Below are 19,909 nucleotides of genomic sequence, written 5' to 3'. Positions count from 1 at the left end.
GGAGCGATAGCACACGCGCAACTCCGATAACTTTTACAAACAAAAGTTCCGCGTACAACGGTTTTATTCAGCATCAACCACCAAAACTGCTGGCTTCAGCAAATATTTCCGAGTTGACAAATTTATACATAACAGTGTTAATTATAGTCATAATAATTCTAGTAAATTGTTTAAATAGTAATACGATACAACATTAATCATCATTGACCAATACGCAAAATCACACGAAATGAGATGGCCCGGACTAAGTAAAGGCAATTTCGCATCTAAGTAGAAAGGTATACCTACCTACCTTCAAAAGATAAATGAACATGTTAAGTACTTATTTATTGTTGTTAATATAAAAATATTAGATTGATTATTATTTAAAATTATTCATTAGGTACCTATACAATTCCAAGCATTCCAAGCGACAAATCAAATATTCACGAAAAATAACTAAATAGCACGTGCAAGCAAAGCTATACAGCCTGTAGAATAAGTAAAGGCAAATTATGTCACAAACACAATGTAATTTTTACCTGCTGTGGGAATTACCGGTCTATTGTACCTAGTTTGTAAGTGGATACGCTTCTCAAAATCCTTATCTCTCCCAGGTAACTAATAAATAATTATTATTATGGAAGCGAGTGCTGTAAGTGCCTACCTACTAAACCAGCGCCAGCGCATCGTAATGGGAGACGGACGTGATTTTAACTCTGAACGATAATCTGTTGCTGCATTACATATGATATTATAACTAATTACAACAATTATGATAAAATATTATGATTATTGTTACTTAATTAGTGACTGGATTGTCTTTGCATCATAGTCAATACATAACAAAGTCATGTGAATGTTGTTTAGAATATTTTGCTTATAATGATAAAGGAAAGCGAGTTTGTTTACCGCCCTATGTCTAACCTTATATACACATGAACATAAATAGCCTATATGCGTCCCACTACTGGGTACAGGCCTCACCTTAATCAACACTGTATGGAGCATACTCCACCACGCTGCTCCAGTGCGGGATGGTAGAGGGGTTTTGGACTTGTAGTTCGGGACCAAAAGCTTGAAGTCACTTCCGAAACGTAATCGGCATTATACCCTTAACTTTTCTTGAGAATTAGAATACAATTTGCAACCACTTTTGATGCGAAGTCCGATAACTATGATGAACCGTATAGTGACAGCCTTATGAGTCATCAGTCAGCCCATCGCCCATTAATAATCGTCATTATCAGCCATACGACGCCCACTGCTGGGCATAGGCTCTCCACGACGATCGGTCCTGCGCTGCCCGCATCCAGCGGCTTTCCGCGACCTTCACCAGATCGTCGGTCCACCTTGTAGCGGGCCTACCCACTGAGCGTCGTCCGACACGTGGCGCCATTCGAGAACCCTTCCGCCCCAACGGCCAGCGGTTCTCCTCGCTATGTGTCCTGCCCACTGCCACTTCAGCTTGGCAATTCTCCGAGCTATTGGCAATTAATTGTCCATTATTAATATTCCATCATTATTAAGAATGCAATCCTTCTGTCGGATTTTACGATCTACCCGGTTCATTCGCTCCCAGTCCAGCTTAGAAGCTCCCTTTTTCACTCATCCTTATAGGCGTCCGTCCGTCTACTAAAGACGATATAGGGCAGTGTCTGCGAAGCATTTTCGTTCGTGACCTGTACACTACCTATAGGTTGTCCAATACGGGAGCAGTACGCGTTCTATCGTGCGCTTGGCAGGAAGAAGTTGCGGTGGATGGAACCGGAGGAAAAGACATGAGTGCGGCTTAAGTTCTCATGTCTCCTTTTGCTCCGATCCTCCAAAACCTGGAACCACGCATAGTCGTGTAGTTTGCTTTATGCAATTACGCCATTCGTCCCTCAAGATTGGTTCTGAGCGAGCTTCTCGAAGCTATTAAGTATGGTCGATTTTAAATGCATCCCTCTTTCAGCGCTTATCGCTATCGACTCACTAGTGTCGATTAATTCTTTCAAATATTCTTCCTCTCAGACGACGCCCTGAGCCCAGGGCACTATAGTTGTGACAATATGTTATGTTACGAGTTTCCAAACTACATATCCATAGTTGAAATATTCTATGGTAAGTACGGTCACGAGCATTAATATGTATACACATTGGTACCACGTCACATTAACTTTTTTGACAAATTGAACTGTAAGTCTCACTAAATGTCAAATATGTTAGTGCGACAGAGTCCTAAAGTGGGTACATTATATTGCTCATGACTGTACGTTGCACGATGCGCCAGCTGTGTGCATCCCCAAGTTATCTGCGTGAGGACGAAATTAGCGCTGCGCTGTGCACCCGTCTATTTCCACCGCCTCGCGGATTCCAAGCTCTAATGCGAGGAGGGTTATGTTATGGTTATGCGCAGGCGCAGGAATGTTTTCATAGTGGAAATAGCGTAGAGACTGTGATTGCAAGGAGAGCTTCGAATGAGTTATGGTGATGTAAAATGACACAGGGCGTTCGAAAAACGCGATCAATCAATTTTCAATAAATATTTCAGCCATAATTATTCCTGTTGGGGCGAGCAATATTTACTTGCTATGTACCTTTCATATTTATGTTATTTTAATTTTTATATTGTCTTCACCATTATAGACGGCGATACGGCTCACCATCTATTATGGTGGTCTAAAAGAAAGCTAGGTGAAATGTGGGTACTTAGTTCATCTTGCGATGGCTGTACCTCTGACTACCCCAATTGGGATATAGTCGTGTGTTCATCACAAAAGAGCTTTGAGGTAAAAAATCTGAAATAGTATCGTGTTGCGTTTTTGTAGTAAATGTTGAATTCCAAAATACGTGGCTGGCTTCGAAAAAGTAATACTTGACATATAAGTCTTTCGGAGGGCACGGTAAGTCACTCCATAACTTAACATAAACAGCTTATAAGCGTCCCAATGCATTAAGCCGTTGATCCTGGCTATTAGCCTTAAAACACCTCCACCAATCCGCAGAAGAGCAGCTTGGTGGAGCTCCATACCCCGTCGTCCAGTTGATTGACGGGAGGCCTGTGCCGAGCAATGGGACATATAGGTTGTTTATGTTATGTTTATAATAATATGAAGTAAAATGTTCTATTTTATACTTAGGCTGAGGTCTTCAATGATTATCCAGATGAGCGCAACTCAAAATGATGGGATTTCATACAAATTTTAAAGATTTAAGTACAGCAAGTATGTGGATAGACGTGGAGACGATGCGCTCCCCATTTGTCCGGCCAAGTACAATACAAATTTCCAATAAGTCACGTCAAAAAATGACATAAAAGTGGAGACGTTCCGATAGGACCTTCCCTTGTCTTTAAAAATAAGTACATGAAGATAACGTTATCATAAGTGGACACGGTTATAATGCATGATGCATGTACTTATGATAAAATTTAATACATTGTAGATCCTCCAGCTGTTATAGCCGCTAGAAAATTATGTCATCATCATCATCATCAGCCCATTAACGTCCCCACTGCTGGGGCACGGGCCTTCCCTAGGGATGGATAGGGAGATCGGGCCTTAAACTATCACGCGGGCCCAGTGCGGATTGATGGCTATTAACGACTGGTAACACGGAGCACGGAGGAGCTCGAATTGAAAACTTTTTTTTTGTGGTCACCCATCCTATGACCGGCCTTTGCGAAAGTTGCTTAACTTCAACAATTGCAGACCGAGCGCGTTTACCGCTGCGCCACCGAGCTCCTCAATTATTCCGCCCATATAACATGAATACCCACCACATAAGAGCCTTCACGTCTATGTATTTTTTACCTGAGGCAACCTCTTTTTTTGAAAAGAAATTTCATTAAGTCAATAACAAATATATTTCCGCCTGTTATATAACTATAGATAAAGGCGAGAGTTATGATAACAATCAATAACTTCCTTTATCTACTCATTGGAAGAAAGTGTGTCATGCATGCTCATGGTTCGGGTTAGAACTACTGACCCAACACATTGTTAGGGCTGTCACATATGGATAATCTAGAATAAAAAATATTTACACATTTTATGAGTATGACACTACGTTTTATGACCATCTATTCCTTTTAGGTTTAGTACACCTTTTAGCGGCTAAAAGAACTCGGTCATTCGCAGTAAAAATGGTAATATTTTTACGTGATAAAATGAGACTTTTTAGTTTAGTAGGTATTTGGTATCAATACGCAACCGCAGTGAATACTTATGACTTAATAAATAATTAACTATAGTTTCAAGCTGAATTTTCAGCATCTGTTTATTCAGTTAGAAATATACAGTGTTATTATTTATAAAACAAAGAGTAAAGATAAACTGGGTTTAAAATAATAATCCTCGTCAAGAAAAAAATCGACGGATTATAATGAAACTAATCGACAAGTCATTATAATTCTAATCTAGAATCTACGACAGAAACCTATTTTATTTATCTCTTAGTCTTCGTTTTGTAAGAAAAAATATTCCTAGATTCCTATCTCTAGGTTTTCACGCTACTTTTCCCAAGTAGAGAAATGATAACTGACAAAGAAATATTGTGGGAAATTCGTTGATGACAGCCCTGCAAATTACACAGAATGACTGACAATGAATGGCTGAATGTCGCTGAAGAAATTGGAGCCGTGACTCATAAAGTACAGTCACCTTTTCTTTTAATTTTCCTAAAAGTGGAGTGAGCTAACAAGTCTTTTGTTATGAACAGTTCGTTACCTTAATCCTATGTTAATTAGAAGAATGCCAACAGTTTTTACTTAAATTCACTCGTGCTTACGTAGGGAAATTCACAAAGAGAAAAGCGAGATGCGGGAGAGCTACGGGTTGAAATCCGTTTTTCAGTTAGACTTTTCGTTTTAATTTTTTGTTTGTAAGTTATGGTTAGTTATGTGTAGTGAGCTCTTTAAATGTTCGTACAACTTACAAATTGTTTTTACAATTTTATTTTTTAATAAGAGGTTATCCAGTTTCACTCTACGCTGCCTCTCTAACCTCATTTGAAAAACATCATAATATTCATCTCAAGTGAACCTATAAGTTCAAATGTTTACGTTTCATATTTTATATTTCAACACAACATAACCATTATTGGTCAGCAAAAATTTAGTTTCGATCGCCATCGACTCGCAAAGAAGAAGAACATAACCATATGCTCACGATATAAGTACGTAAAATTCATTATTGAATGATGGATTAAAGGTTGCCTGGAAGAAATTGCTGCATAAGCAGTATGGTCTTTCTATACTAGGTATGTGTTGTCCTTATTTCTGTATATTGCGTCCATTGTGTTCAATAAAGTATTTTATTTATTTATTTATTATTAATTTTCACGATAAAGCGATAACTTTTAAGATTATTCTCCTACTCATATATAAATCAATTTAATGATATTAACTCATCTAAGTATAGGTGTTTTCTTGACTGCATTAAAACAGTGGCGATGACTGAATCATTCGTGTTTGAATGCGGCGTGTGCGTCGGTCACCTTTGCAAACATTAAACTTTGTCTCTTCTTTGTTACTAATGTTCAGTTTATGAATGATGAACAAACATGGCTGCAACACGTGATAATTATGACATTATTTTCTTTTGACGTGATTTTATTGTAGATTTAAGACTATCCTTTGTTTGCGAGCTTGAATCGACTTGTCCGAAAAAATAAGATGATTCCGTGCTTACGGGCACGTTAAACCGTTGGTCCCGGCTACTAGCCGTAAAAACTCCTCCATCAACCCGCAGTGGAGCAGCGTGGTAGGGTATGCTCCATACCCCGTTCAGTCGAGTGTGGGGATCTTTTTTTTGACGTGACTTATTGTAGGTTTGCCGCAAATAACTACTTGGCCGGAAACTCAGGGGACTACCGCAAGATGAACTAAGTACCCACAATCACCTAACTTTTTGTTAAACCAACGTGATAGGTCATAAGCCGATATCTCTTTCACTTCTAAGCAATGCAAATTCAAGCTTTTGTACTTGACTCCACTTCTTTACTCGAATAAGCTAAATGTTTGTCATGGCGTAACCCACACATGCAAACTTTCTAAAATTCGTCATTGACATTGTCCACGTTCGTTCACCCAAGATTTCGGGGTCGCCAGACTTAGCTTTGTTAGGGCCAGGCGGAACAAAAGGCATCCGAAAATAAAATATTCTGAGCAGACTTTTTTATTCTTAAAAGAGCGCGAGCGGCCAGGTAGGTATATTTGCCTACTATACCTAAGTATAGGTTCTACTTCGATTTCATAGAAATTCCTACAAGACTTAGGACATAGTTCCACTACCAGCGATCATCGATCATCACCATCCTCCCACACACACAGGCTTCACACATCACATTACAGGCTGATCACCTGATTCTCCGAAAGTAAGATGATCCGTGCTTCGGAAGGCACGTTAAGTCGTTGGTCCCAGTTAATACTTACTAATATAAATGTAGTCGTTACATGAGCCATGTCAGGGGCCTTTGGCGGCTCAATAATAACCCTGACACCAGGATTGATGACATTGGTATTCCACCTCATAACCCACACGATAAGAAGAAGACCATTCTCCTGCCCTTATAATATATTATGTATATATCGAATTGAATTGAATTGTTTTTTTTGTGATTTTTCCTGTACCCGAAGGTTACCTGGAAGAAATTGCTGCATGAGCAATAAGGCCGCAAGTTGTGCCGTGTGCCTTTCTGTATCTGTTGTCTTTATTTCTGTATCTTGCGTCCATTATGGTTAATAAAGTATTTTATCTATTTACCTATTGTCGTCATACTATAAAACACCACGTTTAGAAGATCTTGACGTAAAACGCCAAATAACGAAGACTCAACAGAAGCCCTCATACAACTATACGTTTAATTCTGCTGGCCAGTTATTCTGTGCGCCACGTGGCCGAACCTTCAAATTGAAGTTCGGTTTTGCTAGCCACATTAGAGCCTGTAACAACGACCTGGGATAGACATTTAGGAGTCGCCGTCGCCGGATACGGCTTGGACGCCATGATGATGATGACACCACATTAGCATTTAATTTTGAAACACTTTTGGCCTGAATCAGCCTTGTATATATCCTACTAGCTTTTGCCCGCGACTTCGTCCGCGTGGCGTGTTATAAAAGAGAGATATTTTTCATACAAAAGGATTTTCTCGCTAATTCCCGTTCCCGTGGGAATTTCGGGAATTCCTTTCTTAGTGCACCTCTACGGTGCCTAAGCTACGTCCCTTCCAAATTTCAAGTGCCTACGTTAAGCCGTTTAGGCTGTGCGTTGATATGTCAGTCAGTCAGTTTCTCCTTTTATATATTTAGATACTCAATCTCGCCCACAATCACCGTGGCAACGCAGGTCAATGACGTATTAAGTTGAGTAATATTTACCCGAAAACCACAAGTTGAAGGGTTCTTGTTAATGAACCCTACAGAAATCGGGTTCAAAGGAACTGTGTTGACGCCTTTAGTGTGTTGAAGTAAGGAAAGTACTTATAATGTGTTGACTGTTATTCAACACTGTTCTAAAACGAGCTGAATTATATTCTAAAGGTTCATCATCAACAGCCTATATACGTCCCAATGCTGGGCACAGGCCTCCCCGCAATCAACCGGAGGGGGTATGGAGCATACTCCACCACGCTGCTCCACTGCGGGTTGGTGGAGGTGTTTTTACAGCTAATAGCCGGGACCAACGGCTTAACGTGCCCTCCGAAGCACGGAATTATCTTAGTTTTTCGGACAATCAGGTGATTCAAGCCTGAAAAGTCCTTACCAAACAAAGGACAGTCTCACAAAGTGATTTCGACAATGTCCCCATCGGGAATCGAACCCGGACCTCCAGATCGTGAGCCTAACGCTCTAACCACTAGACCACGGAGGCTGTTATTCTAAAGGTTATAATGAACTAATTCGAAAATTGAGTTAAAGTAGAGCCGGTCAAGTCGGTAGTAAATTGCCGCCTAGCAAAACTATATCTCACATAAAAACATTGTAATCTGTCTAAAGCACATGTTCCACTGCTGGCGAGGAAGCGATTAGCGATCAACTATTTTCTCGCTCAAAAAAACGATATAGATTAGATTTTTTTTTGATGTGATTATTGTAGATTTGCCGCAGATGGCATTAACTACATGGCCGGACAAATGGGGAGCTCTCTTACCCGGTACAAAATATAAGACAACAGGCCTGTGGGTGCCCATTTGGGTGCGAACCTCGGCTCAGGACGTGTCGTCTGGGAGAACCTATAAGAAGTAATCGGACGATGAATCGATGTGGGAGAAATCGTCGGCAACGCCGGCGTGGTATAATTCGCCGGTATAAGGATCCTAAAGTGTTAGCTGTCTCTAGCTGCTTGGCCGCCTCTATGGCTAGAGTAACCGGGTCGTCCGGATCGTATATCGTGAAACATATATCGCACACATAGAGTTATCAAAGATAAACTCGTTTCAGCAATACTTGCTCAGCGCGATTTTTATTCGATCACCTTGTGGAATAGACACCTGCTTAGTAGTAGAACAAGAACGGCTGATGATGATGAAATAAGATACTATACCATATGAAAAACTAGTAAAATAAAAATAAAATACAATTAGTATTACATCAGCATTTTTTGCGCACCTGAACACTTTTGTAGGCAACTAACATTTTTACAGTAGCCTTATCGGTTTTAAAATTAGCGGAGACACGCGAGTTGGTGGGAATGTTGGCTGAATGAGTAAGGTTGTCATTGCCCTACATAACGGTTATGGTGCGTTTGCATTGTTTATAGTGAGGATAAAAACTGCCATCAGGTGTCGCTACTATTGAGTGTTCTTAAATTTTAACAGTTCCCCATATTAATTGAATGTAAGTACTTACAGAATAAACCTTTGCGTAGCTTTTAACTGCAAAATCATAGTATTATATTTAAGATTTCTTAAACATCAGAAAGAAGAAACTTAGAAAAACAATTTCAATCAAAACTGACTTTTTCTTACTGGTGGCTTTTCTTCTATAGCAATTTATCACGAATTTTAGTTGGATAGTAAGTATAGATACCTACCTGTCAAAATTTGGGAACACTCAACAGTGCTGCGCCTACATTTGAGCTTCTAGTTTTTATTTTCATTCGGTTACCTACCAGTACCACCCATCTTTACTTGGTCTGTGCTACTTACCGACGCGAAAGGAATCACGCCTGCAAAATTTCTATTATTATCTGTATGCAGAAAAAAGTAAAACGTTTCTTTTTTTGAATTCCGATTATCAAGTTGCAATGTAATTCTTCTTATAATTCCTATAATGGAATTAATAGGAAACAAAAAGGTGAATAATTACCTATCATTTGAATTTCTCTATTACTAATCCAGTTATCGAGATTATTGTTTTTATGACACGAATTAAGATTGTGCTCAGTAGAACAAAATATTTTTAAAAAATAGTAGAAGAATAGAACAATATATATATTTTTTAATTAATGACGTTTTCGACAATATTTGGCCAACTATGTTCCATATTTAGCCATGGCGCCTAAAACAAGGAATGGGCGTCCAAATTCCACGAGTTAAAGATAAAAAAGGAAAAATACTTGCCTACCTGAACCAGATTTCATACCGTTCGAGCTTTTTGAAATATTTCGTTTCGGAAGAATAAAATGAACGAAGCCTATGTTCAATAAAGATTATTATTATTATTGTATGTCTTTTTCATATCTCGGGCCTATGGAGTCCCGGACTTTTGGAAGGCGTGCGTGGGGCCGAAGCCAACACGTAGAGGCCCCTTAAGACAGTTTAATCTAAATGTGGTGTGACACCAACCGGCGATTATCCCTGTATGCACTATGGGAGTGCACCCAAAGACAATCCCCGGTTCGTGTAGGACTATTGCAAATTATGGGAACAAAGGGAACTGGGCTATTGGGTTGGGGGTTAGTGGACCGGGATACTGGAGCTATGGGGGACTATGGCGCCTGCTCGACCAATGTTGGTAAACATGGATAAATGAGCAGGCGGTGACTCGCCACTCACTGGATGGGCCACCCATCTAGCCGACGCGACTGGACGGCAAGGCAGCAACATGGTTGTGAGCAGCTCAGGGTGTCGAGAGGTGTACACCGCTTTCTGCGAGACGGTTTACCCGCCTCACCAACTCGCGACTTATGCATCTTTCACTTCCACCCTGCGAGCGTATAGCTCTAACGCCCCACTCTGGCCGGCCAATGAAGGCAAGCCAGAGGTGAGAGTCCTGCGGCCCCCGCTGGGGTCCACTCCGGCCGGCCAGTGAAGGCAAGCCGGAGACGGAGGGCCTGACCGACTCTCGGGGGATCTCAGCTCCGTGGTGTCGTCACTCACCAACAGCTCGCCACAAGCTGGCCTGCGGAGACTGACTGCACTGTTGAATTCACCAGGTTCGCTGATGAATTCACCAAGGGGCGATGGGGTCGTCACATCCCGACGCCTTTATTATTATTATTATTATAGTTATGGTCTACACTTAGTGGGTATTACTCTTTATTATAGGGCTTTAATATAGTTAGTATAGTAGTTGTGTATGTTGTATTAGGTATACCAACAGCATACACAACCTCTATCAAAATGTCTGGCAAATTTAATAGCTGGTTCTTATAGCACAGGTTGTACCTATTGTAAGTGCCAGCAGTAACGTGCTTTAAAATTGTTAATCTTCTAGTATTATCTAATTGTACCATTAGTTATTTAGTTGTTTGGAACAATAAATACATTTAATTACTTATTTAAAAAAAATAGCGAATGTTGGCAATTTTAAACATTATTTACATACATGTTAAAACTAAAATTATTGGCGGGAGATTCGTCTGGGATTTCGAATTAAAGAAAAACAAGACAAATTAAACCGTAAGTCTCATTAAATGTCAAATATGATAGTGCGACAGGCAAAGGCGACAGGCTTCTAAAGTGGGTACATGATATTGCTCATAAGAATACACATACTTTCGAAATATAAAAAGGACTCGAAATGTTTATAATATAGTCTAATAGTTAAAAAGAAAGCTGATAAAATTATCTATTAAAAGGTTTTTTAATTATTTTTCTAACTTCAATAGTTTAGAAAAAAATGTATAAAGTGTAATACTTAGTTTTGCAAGTCAGTGTAGTTTCTGTGTTGGATTTTATATTATTAATACGTATCTAAATGTTAATTTAAGTTTTGCCGAATAAATATTTTGTCTTTCTTCTTTCTATTTATATACCTACTTATAATTCGATAGTTTGATACCTAACACGAAATGCCATCCGAGGCAAATTTACAATTAAAGACACATTTATAAAACAAAACCCTTTTAAAACAGTAATTCGTCAGACTGTCAAAAATGTTTTAGCAGAGCATTATTAAGGTACCCATTTACATTCAAAAGCTTGTAGGATTATCCTCATAATCTGAAGGTAGCAATATTTACCGTTGGTATAATAAACGTTGGAAGGTAAATTCAGTACAGATAATATTTGACACTTTCTTTGTTTTATTTTCCTTGAGTTCTACGCAGGGCAGGGTCGGAATAAAAAATCTAATGTCACCGTACCTTTACAATACACTTACTACTTACTCCTCCTCCCCCTCCTCATCCCTCCCTCCTCCCCCTCTTCTCCTTTTACTTTATTTAATGTACCTTTCATCATATCCATCTTAGAACATTGTATGAGTAGGTTGACTTTTCATTACCTATTAGTAAGTAGTTGTAACTCTGTCCTCAGTAAGAGTGAGTTTATATTAGGTATAATATGTTGAGTTCTTTCAGCCATGGAAGAGCCGAAAACTACATCCATTGATTGGATTGGACGCGCCATAAGTTAATAGATTTCAAAATGTTTTCATCGTGTCCATATTCCAACTGGGTAGTGCAGTATAATTATAAGCCTTCACACACATTGTTTCCCGCCAAGACACACCTACAATAGTCATGTTAAAAAAACACGCTTTATGCTAGAAAAGTGAGTCACGTAGAAACATAATTCCAATGAAAAAAGTGATCACTAAGAATACTACACATTTCTGCTTATCATACACTTAATAAAGTAATCAAATTGTTTATTTTTTCTTCAGTAAGACAAGATTTATTCCCAGTAATGCCTATGTGACGATACGGGCGTAGAACACTTAGAGCATAAAGCCTACATTTAGCATTCCATAGAAATGATTATAAAAACTATGTCAAGTTGCTTTTATAAAGAAAAAATGTTACGAAATATTTCCACTTGTTCAGTGAGATTTTAGAATTCGCATTGTTTTTTTTATGTGTAACTTGCGTAAGTAGGTATGCGTCAGGAAATAAATAGGTCGATGAACTTTGTATTAGTCATTAAATAAACAGTTAGCACATGAGGTATTTTTTATAATAATATACATTTTATTATGTCACTATAAGACTAGCGTAAATACCTACCTAACCTACGTATGTTTACGGTTTCATGTAAAATCCCCGTTCCTTCTTTCTCGGCCGCCTTCTCCTTCTCACGTGTGTGTCTCATCAGCCCTAGTGACTGTGTTACTATTGAGCCGCCAAGACTCCTGATATGACTCATGTAACGACTACTGTTGATAATTGCAACATAAAAATACCTTTTAAAAATAAAAATATTATTTTTTTACTTTTCCATCATTATTTTTTTATTAATCTTATCATGTCAGGGGCCTTCGGTGGCTCAATAGTAGGCTGACACTAGGGGTGATGGGTTTGGTAATCCACCTCACAACCCACACGATAGAAGAATTAATTTTACATTCATCAATATATTTCTTATTGTCGGACGTGTTTGTAACCTTTGTAATTACTTAAAGTGAATTATATGCGAAGTGTCATTTTTTACTACAGTCTACGAGTGGTGGAACTAATTAAACCACACACATTTCAAACAACTACATACTTAAACACTAATTGAATTGAAAATAATAAAAAAAAAAACTAAAAATAATCATGAATTTCGCGTCGGAAAATTCCACTTGATGTCAACTCAGAATCATGGTCTGAATCATCCCTCAAAGTTTTCGTTACGATAACTCTAACACTGAGGCATTGAAAGTTTTTTTGATGTGATTTATTGTATGTATGCTTCAGATCCGGATGTGATCGAAGGATACTCATGGCGAAGGATACAAAGCAGAAGTAATTTCACATGATGATTCTCAAAATAAACTGAATTGAGAGCAATTAACGGTTCGCGTATTGCGGTCATTAACCTGTATATAAGTTAGGTAAACAGTTAGTCAGTTCACAGGTATCCTGCGGTAAGTGGGACTCACCGTTACTCGAACGCTCTCCAAAAATTGGTGAAAGTGAAGATTTGGATAAGTGCGAGCGGGACATGTAAGGGGTTCCGTATCTTTAATTTTCAATTACAGTGACACCAGGGTTGATGAGGTTGGTATTCCACCATACAACCCACACGATAAGAAGAATTTTCAATTCATTAGGCATAAGGAACACAAGGTACAGAAAATAAGAGAAATGCACAACAGACTGACTTATTGCTTATGCAGCAATTTCTTCCATGCAAACTCTAGGTGCAGTAAATATAAATAATAAAAATACATAAAGAAGTAAGTGTAAAGAAATTGCTTATTATTATTAATGTTAATAATTCCAACTTCAAATACCAACTTTATTTCAATTTTAGACAATCGGCTAACCCAATATAACACAACAGTCACACATAATAGACATAAAAACTAGTCTTTAAATAACCGGCTCTTCACATTACATAAAGTAAATTAGAATTAATTAATTTATACTTAATATAACAGTTGTTGGAGTAGGGACTCACTCCGAATCAGGCTAAGACAGGTGGTGGAGGACTGGAATAGTGGATTATGCTCCATATTCCCTAGTTAATAAGAGGTAAGCGAGGTAAGTACTAACGAAGCAAGAAATGTGTTCTATTAGAATGATGTAAGTAGTTTATGTAGGTTCATTTTATTACAAAATGTTTAATGAAATGCTTGTAAATCTAGGTCTTACCTTTTATTTTTTGACGTGACTTATTGTAGATTTGCCGAAGTGGCATTAACTACTTAGCCGGACAAATGGAGACGCTGAAGCCTCTCACCCGGTACAACGTTTAAAACAACAGGCCTGAGCGTGCCCAGTTGGGCGCGAACCGCGGCTCAGGGCGTCGTCTGAGAGGAAAAATATTTGAAAGAATTAATCGACCCTAGTAGGTCGATAGCGATAAGCGCTGATTGAGGGAAATCGTCGACCACGCCGGCGGGGTCGATATCGGGGTCCTGAAGTGTTGGGTGTCGCGAGCTGATCTCTGTGGCTAGAGTAATCGGGTCGTCGGGTCTTACCAAGCTTACGTCAGTTACTTACGCCTGCGCCTGAGCGCCCTGGGGCCCTCTGGGCATTCGACGAAAACATCCCTCGCAGATTACCGAAACTTTTCACCACAATGACAGAACCATAAATACCATGAGAACATGATGGCGAAAGTTATTATTCGTCATATAACTGCGTCCTAGATAAGTATCGAAAAAAGGATAATGACTAAATATGTTGTAATCACTAACACGGTTGGCTCTACCATTATAGACGGCGATACGGCTCACCATCTATAACGTTGGTCTAACAGAAAGGTCGGTGAGGCGTGGGTACTTAGTTCGTCTTGCGATGGATGTATGTACCTCTGTCTACCCCAATTTTATTTATTTTATTTTATTTTATTTGGGATGAAAAACAGCAGTACAAAATCATTACATTATAGTCTTAGCACTAAACAGTTTAGGTATATGTACAGCCAACAACAACATCCACATATTACTATACAGAATTCTGTGAAGAAGACATTATCATCCAGTTGCACATTAGATAGAACTTAGCAGAGTTCAAAAGAAGAAAAAAGGATTATTGATTAGGTTCAGGTCGCAGGCTGTCCATGACAGCTCTCTTAAACTTAGTGGCGTTTAGGTAACATATGTCTAAATTAATAAAAAGACTATAATAAAGTTGTGCGACCCGGCGCAGGGGCCAATTGTGAAATAGTCGTGAGCTTATGTTATGATGTTATTATCTACTGTTTCTGTTACTGTTTTCTGTTTGATCTGGAGGTCCGGGTTCGATTCCTGATGGGGACATTGTCGAAATCACTTTGTGAGACTGTCCTTTGTTTGGTAAGGACTTTTCAGGCTTGAATCACCTGATTGTCCGAAAAAGTAAGATGATTCCGTGCTTCGGAGGGCACGTTAAGCCGTTGGTCCCGGCTATTAGCCGTAAAACACCTCCACCAACCCGCATTGGAGCAGCGTGGTGGAGTATGCTCCATACCCCCTCCGGTTGATTGAGGGGAGGCCTGTGCCCAGCAGTGGGACGTATATAGGCTGTTTATGTATGTATGTATCTACTGTTTATGAATTAATCAGATCTAAAGGTGACAAAAAACATTTCCTATTTCTATTTACGTAATATTTACGAATTTTAATAAAGAAAAATGTGATAATGAGTGCGACATTTTGTCATGTTTTTCTATGACGTCACAGGTTGCTTTTTCATATACATTCCATTCCAATTTCGTGTTTTGACGTTTAGTAAAAAGCTACTAATAAATTACGTAGGTAAAAAGTAACTGATTTTACTAGTTGGAAATTACCTATTGTACTTATTTTTTTATAGGTGAGAGCCCTCAGCGCTCCCCATTCGTCCGGCCAAGTCAATAAAATTCTGTCTCACCTATCTGTGTAGGGCTACAATGAGAGAGAGAGAGATAGTGTGACGACTTCATTCTACTTCGTTTTTGATATCCTTCCTGTAGCTACAAAAATAGGGATGTTTTTGCCCTGTTTACAAAATTATATAAATACGGATGAAATTAATAATCTCCTTTTTAAATTTAAAATTAAAAAAAAAGCACGCTATTGCACTTTGGCTTAAAATTAAAGAAAAACAGTTACTACTTCAGGGGGGTAAATATACTGTTGCTTTTTCATTAGCAGAGTTAACACAATACCTAACAGGGTTAAAAACTGAAGTCCGACAAACTGTTATCCGACAAGATTTAACTTCGGCAATATGAAAATCCGACACTTCTTTATTCAGACAATACATAATTACGACATGTCTTAACTTCGATACTTCTCTACTCCGACAAAACGTTTTTTCGACATGACTTTACTAAGACAAAATAATAGGAAACTGGAAAAGACCTTTTAGATCGTTAGATAGGTAGAAGTAACACCCTGGGTGTTAGTTTATATCTGTAAAGTAGGTACATGGAAAACCATTTGTAACCTATTCTTCAGAATAAAGGAAAAATCACGCGCGTGGATGTTATGTAAGGCGTGTTTCATCATTGATGCACTAATCGATTACCTATATTTTTTATCGAATGACAGCTTTCAGCGGTTCCCTTGCTCTGGTCAAGTTGATGCCTGCTATCCAAGGCAAATCTACAAGAGATTAATTCAAAAGCAGAAAGTATCTACAATGATAATATTACATGGGGGTTGAAAATGCTATGAATGGCTTCAAGAAAAAAGCGGAGGCGCTGCCGTGTCCCCAGATCAACTTTTTTCTAGATAACAGAAGTGAGCAGTAAAAAATATCATTCAAAATTCCACTTATAATCGTAAACATAAAGTATTAATTACGGGCCAATATTACATGGAATTGACATATTATAGGCTAATAATATGACACGGGATTGTCAGCTGATGAAGCACTTTGGCTACGCCCTTAGTGTGGCAAGGCAAATAACCTTACCTCGATAAAGGTGTTTGTAAAAGCCCTAATAAAAGAAAGGTAACGTAATACCCTACAATGGAAGGGTGGAGAGAGAAAGCTAAAGCTAATGTAATATGATAAAAGAAAATAAATACATAACTACTAGCTTTAGCCCGCGGCTTCGCTCGCGTTAAATTCGGGGTAACACGGTTCCTCTTTATTAATTTACCAATTTTTAGATTCCTACTTTGACAAATGGGAAAAATCCCATGTAAAATTTCACCCGGGTTTCGGGTTGTGGGCAGATTTATAAAAAAAATATGCACAAACAATCCGTATAAGTATCTATTTTTACCATTCTACCTTGAAAATTGCGGTATGCTATACAAACGTTCACCCCCCTAACGTGGGGGTTAGAAAGTGACATAAATTACTCATTCTCCATCCCTTCAACTATCTCGACTTAAAAAATTACGTCAATTCATCACTACATTTTGCCGTAAAAGACAGACAAACAAACAGACAGACCCACACATACACATTCCCATTTATAATATTAGTATGGATGTGGAAAGCAATGACGTCAGCGGGTGCAGCGCCCAGACGCCCACGCCGGTGCATTGCGTAACCGCCCACGCTCATTTAGCTTGTAAAGCCTTATAACTATAACTAGGACTTTCCATTACCCGAGCCTTTGAAAATTTGCGTTCTCCGTTGAACCAAGCTCCTAGCTTTACCTATTCTTACGGGGCGGAGAGTCTGAAATAAAAGTTATACGTAGTACCTATTATGGTCGTTCATTCTATGACTGAATACTAAAACTAAGTACACTATTATAATTCCCTTTTATTATTATTTTATTGTACTATTATTAGTAAGAAAGTGGTCAATAAACTCGACAAACAGCTCTAGCCTATTTGTATTTGAAGATCCCGCAAGTGAATTATATTCTCTTTGGATCCCGCGTGGCAGTATCTAGTAGGTGTCTCTTGTTTGGAGAGGTAGAGTAAATGGATAAAGCCTTCTGTTTGTCTGTGTATCTGCTAGAATAGGTTGAGTAGATTCGTAAGTAATTGAATGGAAAATCCAATTTCCTTTGAAAGAAATACTAATGAAAGACGTTTGTTATGTCTAAAGTGGTTATTTTTTGTATTTGTTGGTAATGAGTTTTTATTTTGGGAATAAGATTGAATAGATTTATTCATCCTACACTCGTTTGCCGTAAATACGATATTTGAAAATCGAATGGAATTAAATGAAAATTATTTATTTTGTATTATTTTTTAAGATTATTGGTGTCCTTTTACCACAGATATTTAATACGTACTTAAATGTGTGTGTGAGTGTGTGCCTTTTACAGACACTCGATATGCGAATTAAATATTATAAATTAAATATAATGTTGTAGGTTTTCTATGTATACTTATTATGAATTTAAGTTATTATTTACAAATAAAAGTCGGTGTCTAGATCTTTCTCTTCATCTTTATAGACGCAAAACATTTCGGTTAAAAGCCTAATTAGTTATTCCAAAATATAATATAATATTTATAGAATATAATGGAATTATTTACTGTAAAGTAAGAAAACATTGTGTTTGCCCTCGAATAATAATCGCTGACTTTGATACATACCTGATTTACTACTACTCGCATGATATATCTTTCGCAACGTTTTCTGACATTACATCAATTACGACGTACCTACAATCAGGACACTTCCGAATCTACGTGCTGTTATTACGTAATAAGTATACAATTTATTGAAAACAATTGTTGAATATTGGTAATTTGAGAATGTTATCGAGACTACGAAATAAAAATATTGGTATTTTGTTATTGTTCGATCGATTTGCTCACCTGCGATTCGAATTTCGATTTTTTATCAAAATGCGGCCACTAAGGTGTTTGGACTAGTTCCAATTTCAATTTGCGCGCATTTGTGATTTATTTATTACAATAATATTGTTTGTTATTATAATTTTATTCTGCTTTGTACTTATTATGTAATGTTGTAAATGGATTAGAAACATCTGCGTTAGCACGCGGGATGCGTGAGTAAACAAAGGATATAAATATGATAATTAAAGGATGTGATTATGTACAGCATTGATTTTATGGTAGGTATAATATTTAGTATCTAAGTATCTGTCGTTTATTACTACATATTAAAAAGAGAATCATAGATACATCTTATATATTACGAAAGCGGAAGGTCACTCACACACTGACTAACTCACTCATCACGAAATCTCAGAAACTTGCGAGTGCTAAGAGTCTCAAATTATGTGTGGGGGTTTCTTTTGATGCGTAGGTGCTCACTAAAACGGGATTTTGCGAAATTCAACCCCTAAGGGGGTAAAAAAGGGCGGCAAAGTTTGTTTGAAACTTTTATAGACAATTTTTATTTTGTTTTTGTGCTCGATTGAGGGGCCACCTTAAACTGGTTGTGACTTTTGCATGTCTACTTTTACAAAGTAAAGTATAGATTTTGAGGACGTTTACCAATGCCTGACACACTCAAACTAAAAGTTCGGAAATGGTCCCTCTATGGGAACGCAATTTATCTAAAAAGCAATACTGCAATTTGATATTTGAGGATATAAAAGTAAGTGTTTTTTTTAACCTCTGCTACCCGGCCTTAGGTGGGTAAAGCAACGAGTACTTAGTTAGAAGCGCGCCTCTAAACACGACTAAATACGCAGAACCATCAAACTTAGCTTACAAGTCTCAAATGTCAATTACTAGCGCACTTGTTTGCATCGATTTGCGTTGTTTTCGCCCAGTATCGATTACGGGAATCGGTTACAACTTGTGTACTGCCTCAGGCTATTTCGAGAACATGATGGACCGCGTGCGGCGCATAATCGATGCGTAAGAATCGGTAATCGGATGCTAAACTGTTTACTATGACTCACTCCACCGGATTACTACACCATTCAAACCGTTGCATCGTGCACGCATGCAATGGTACTAAATACCATTTTTTTTTCACCTAGCCATACTTATAATCACATCTACACCCTTCAACATAAAGTCCACAATATCTTATTCACACGAATGTACAGTTTTGACTGCATTATTTCAGCGAATAACAATAGTGTTTACAAAACACACCGGAATTCTCGATGAATCGATTCCTGAATCGATGTTTTTCTCGTAAAGTTTGTCGCGTTTGGTGCCCAGCTGTCTGGCTGGTGCAAATCTTCGGAAGCGCCAACGTTTGGGAAGAATACGGCGACAAGAAAACAAATGTAAGGCAATGACAATCATTGATTACTCGGAAAT

Source organism: Pectinophora gossypiella, chromosome 2 (assembly GCF_024362695.1).
Source record: "Pectinophora gossypiella chromosome 2, ilPecGoss1.1, whole genome shotgun sequence".
NCBI classification, from domain to species: Eukaryota; Metazoa; Arthropoda; class Insecta; order Lepidoptera; family Gelechiidae; genus Pectinophora; species Pectinophora gossypiella.
Note: the sequence above shows the minus strand (reverse complement) of the source record.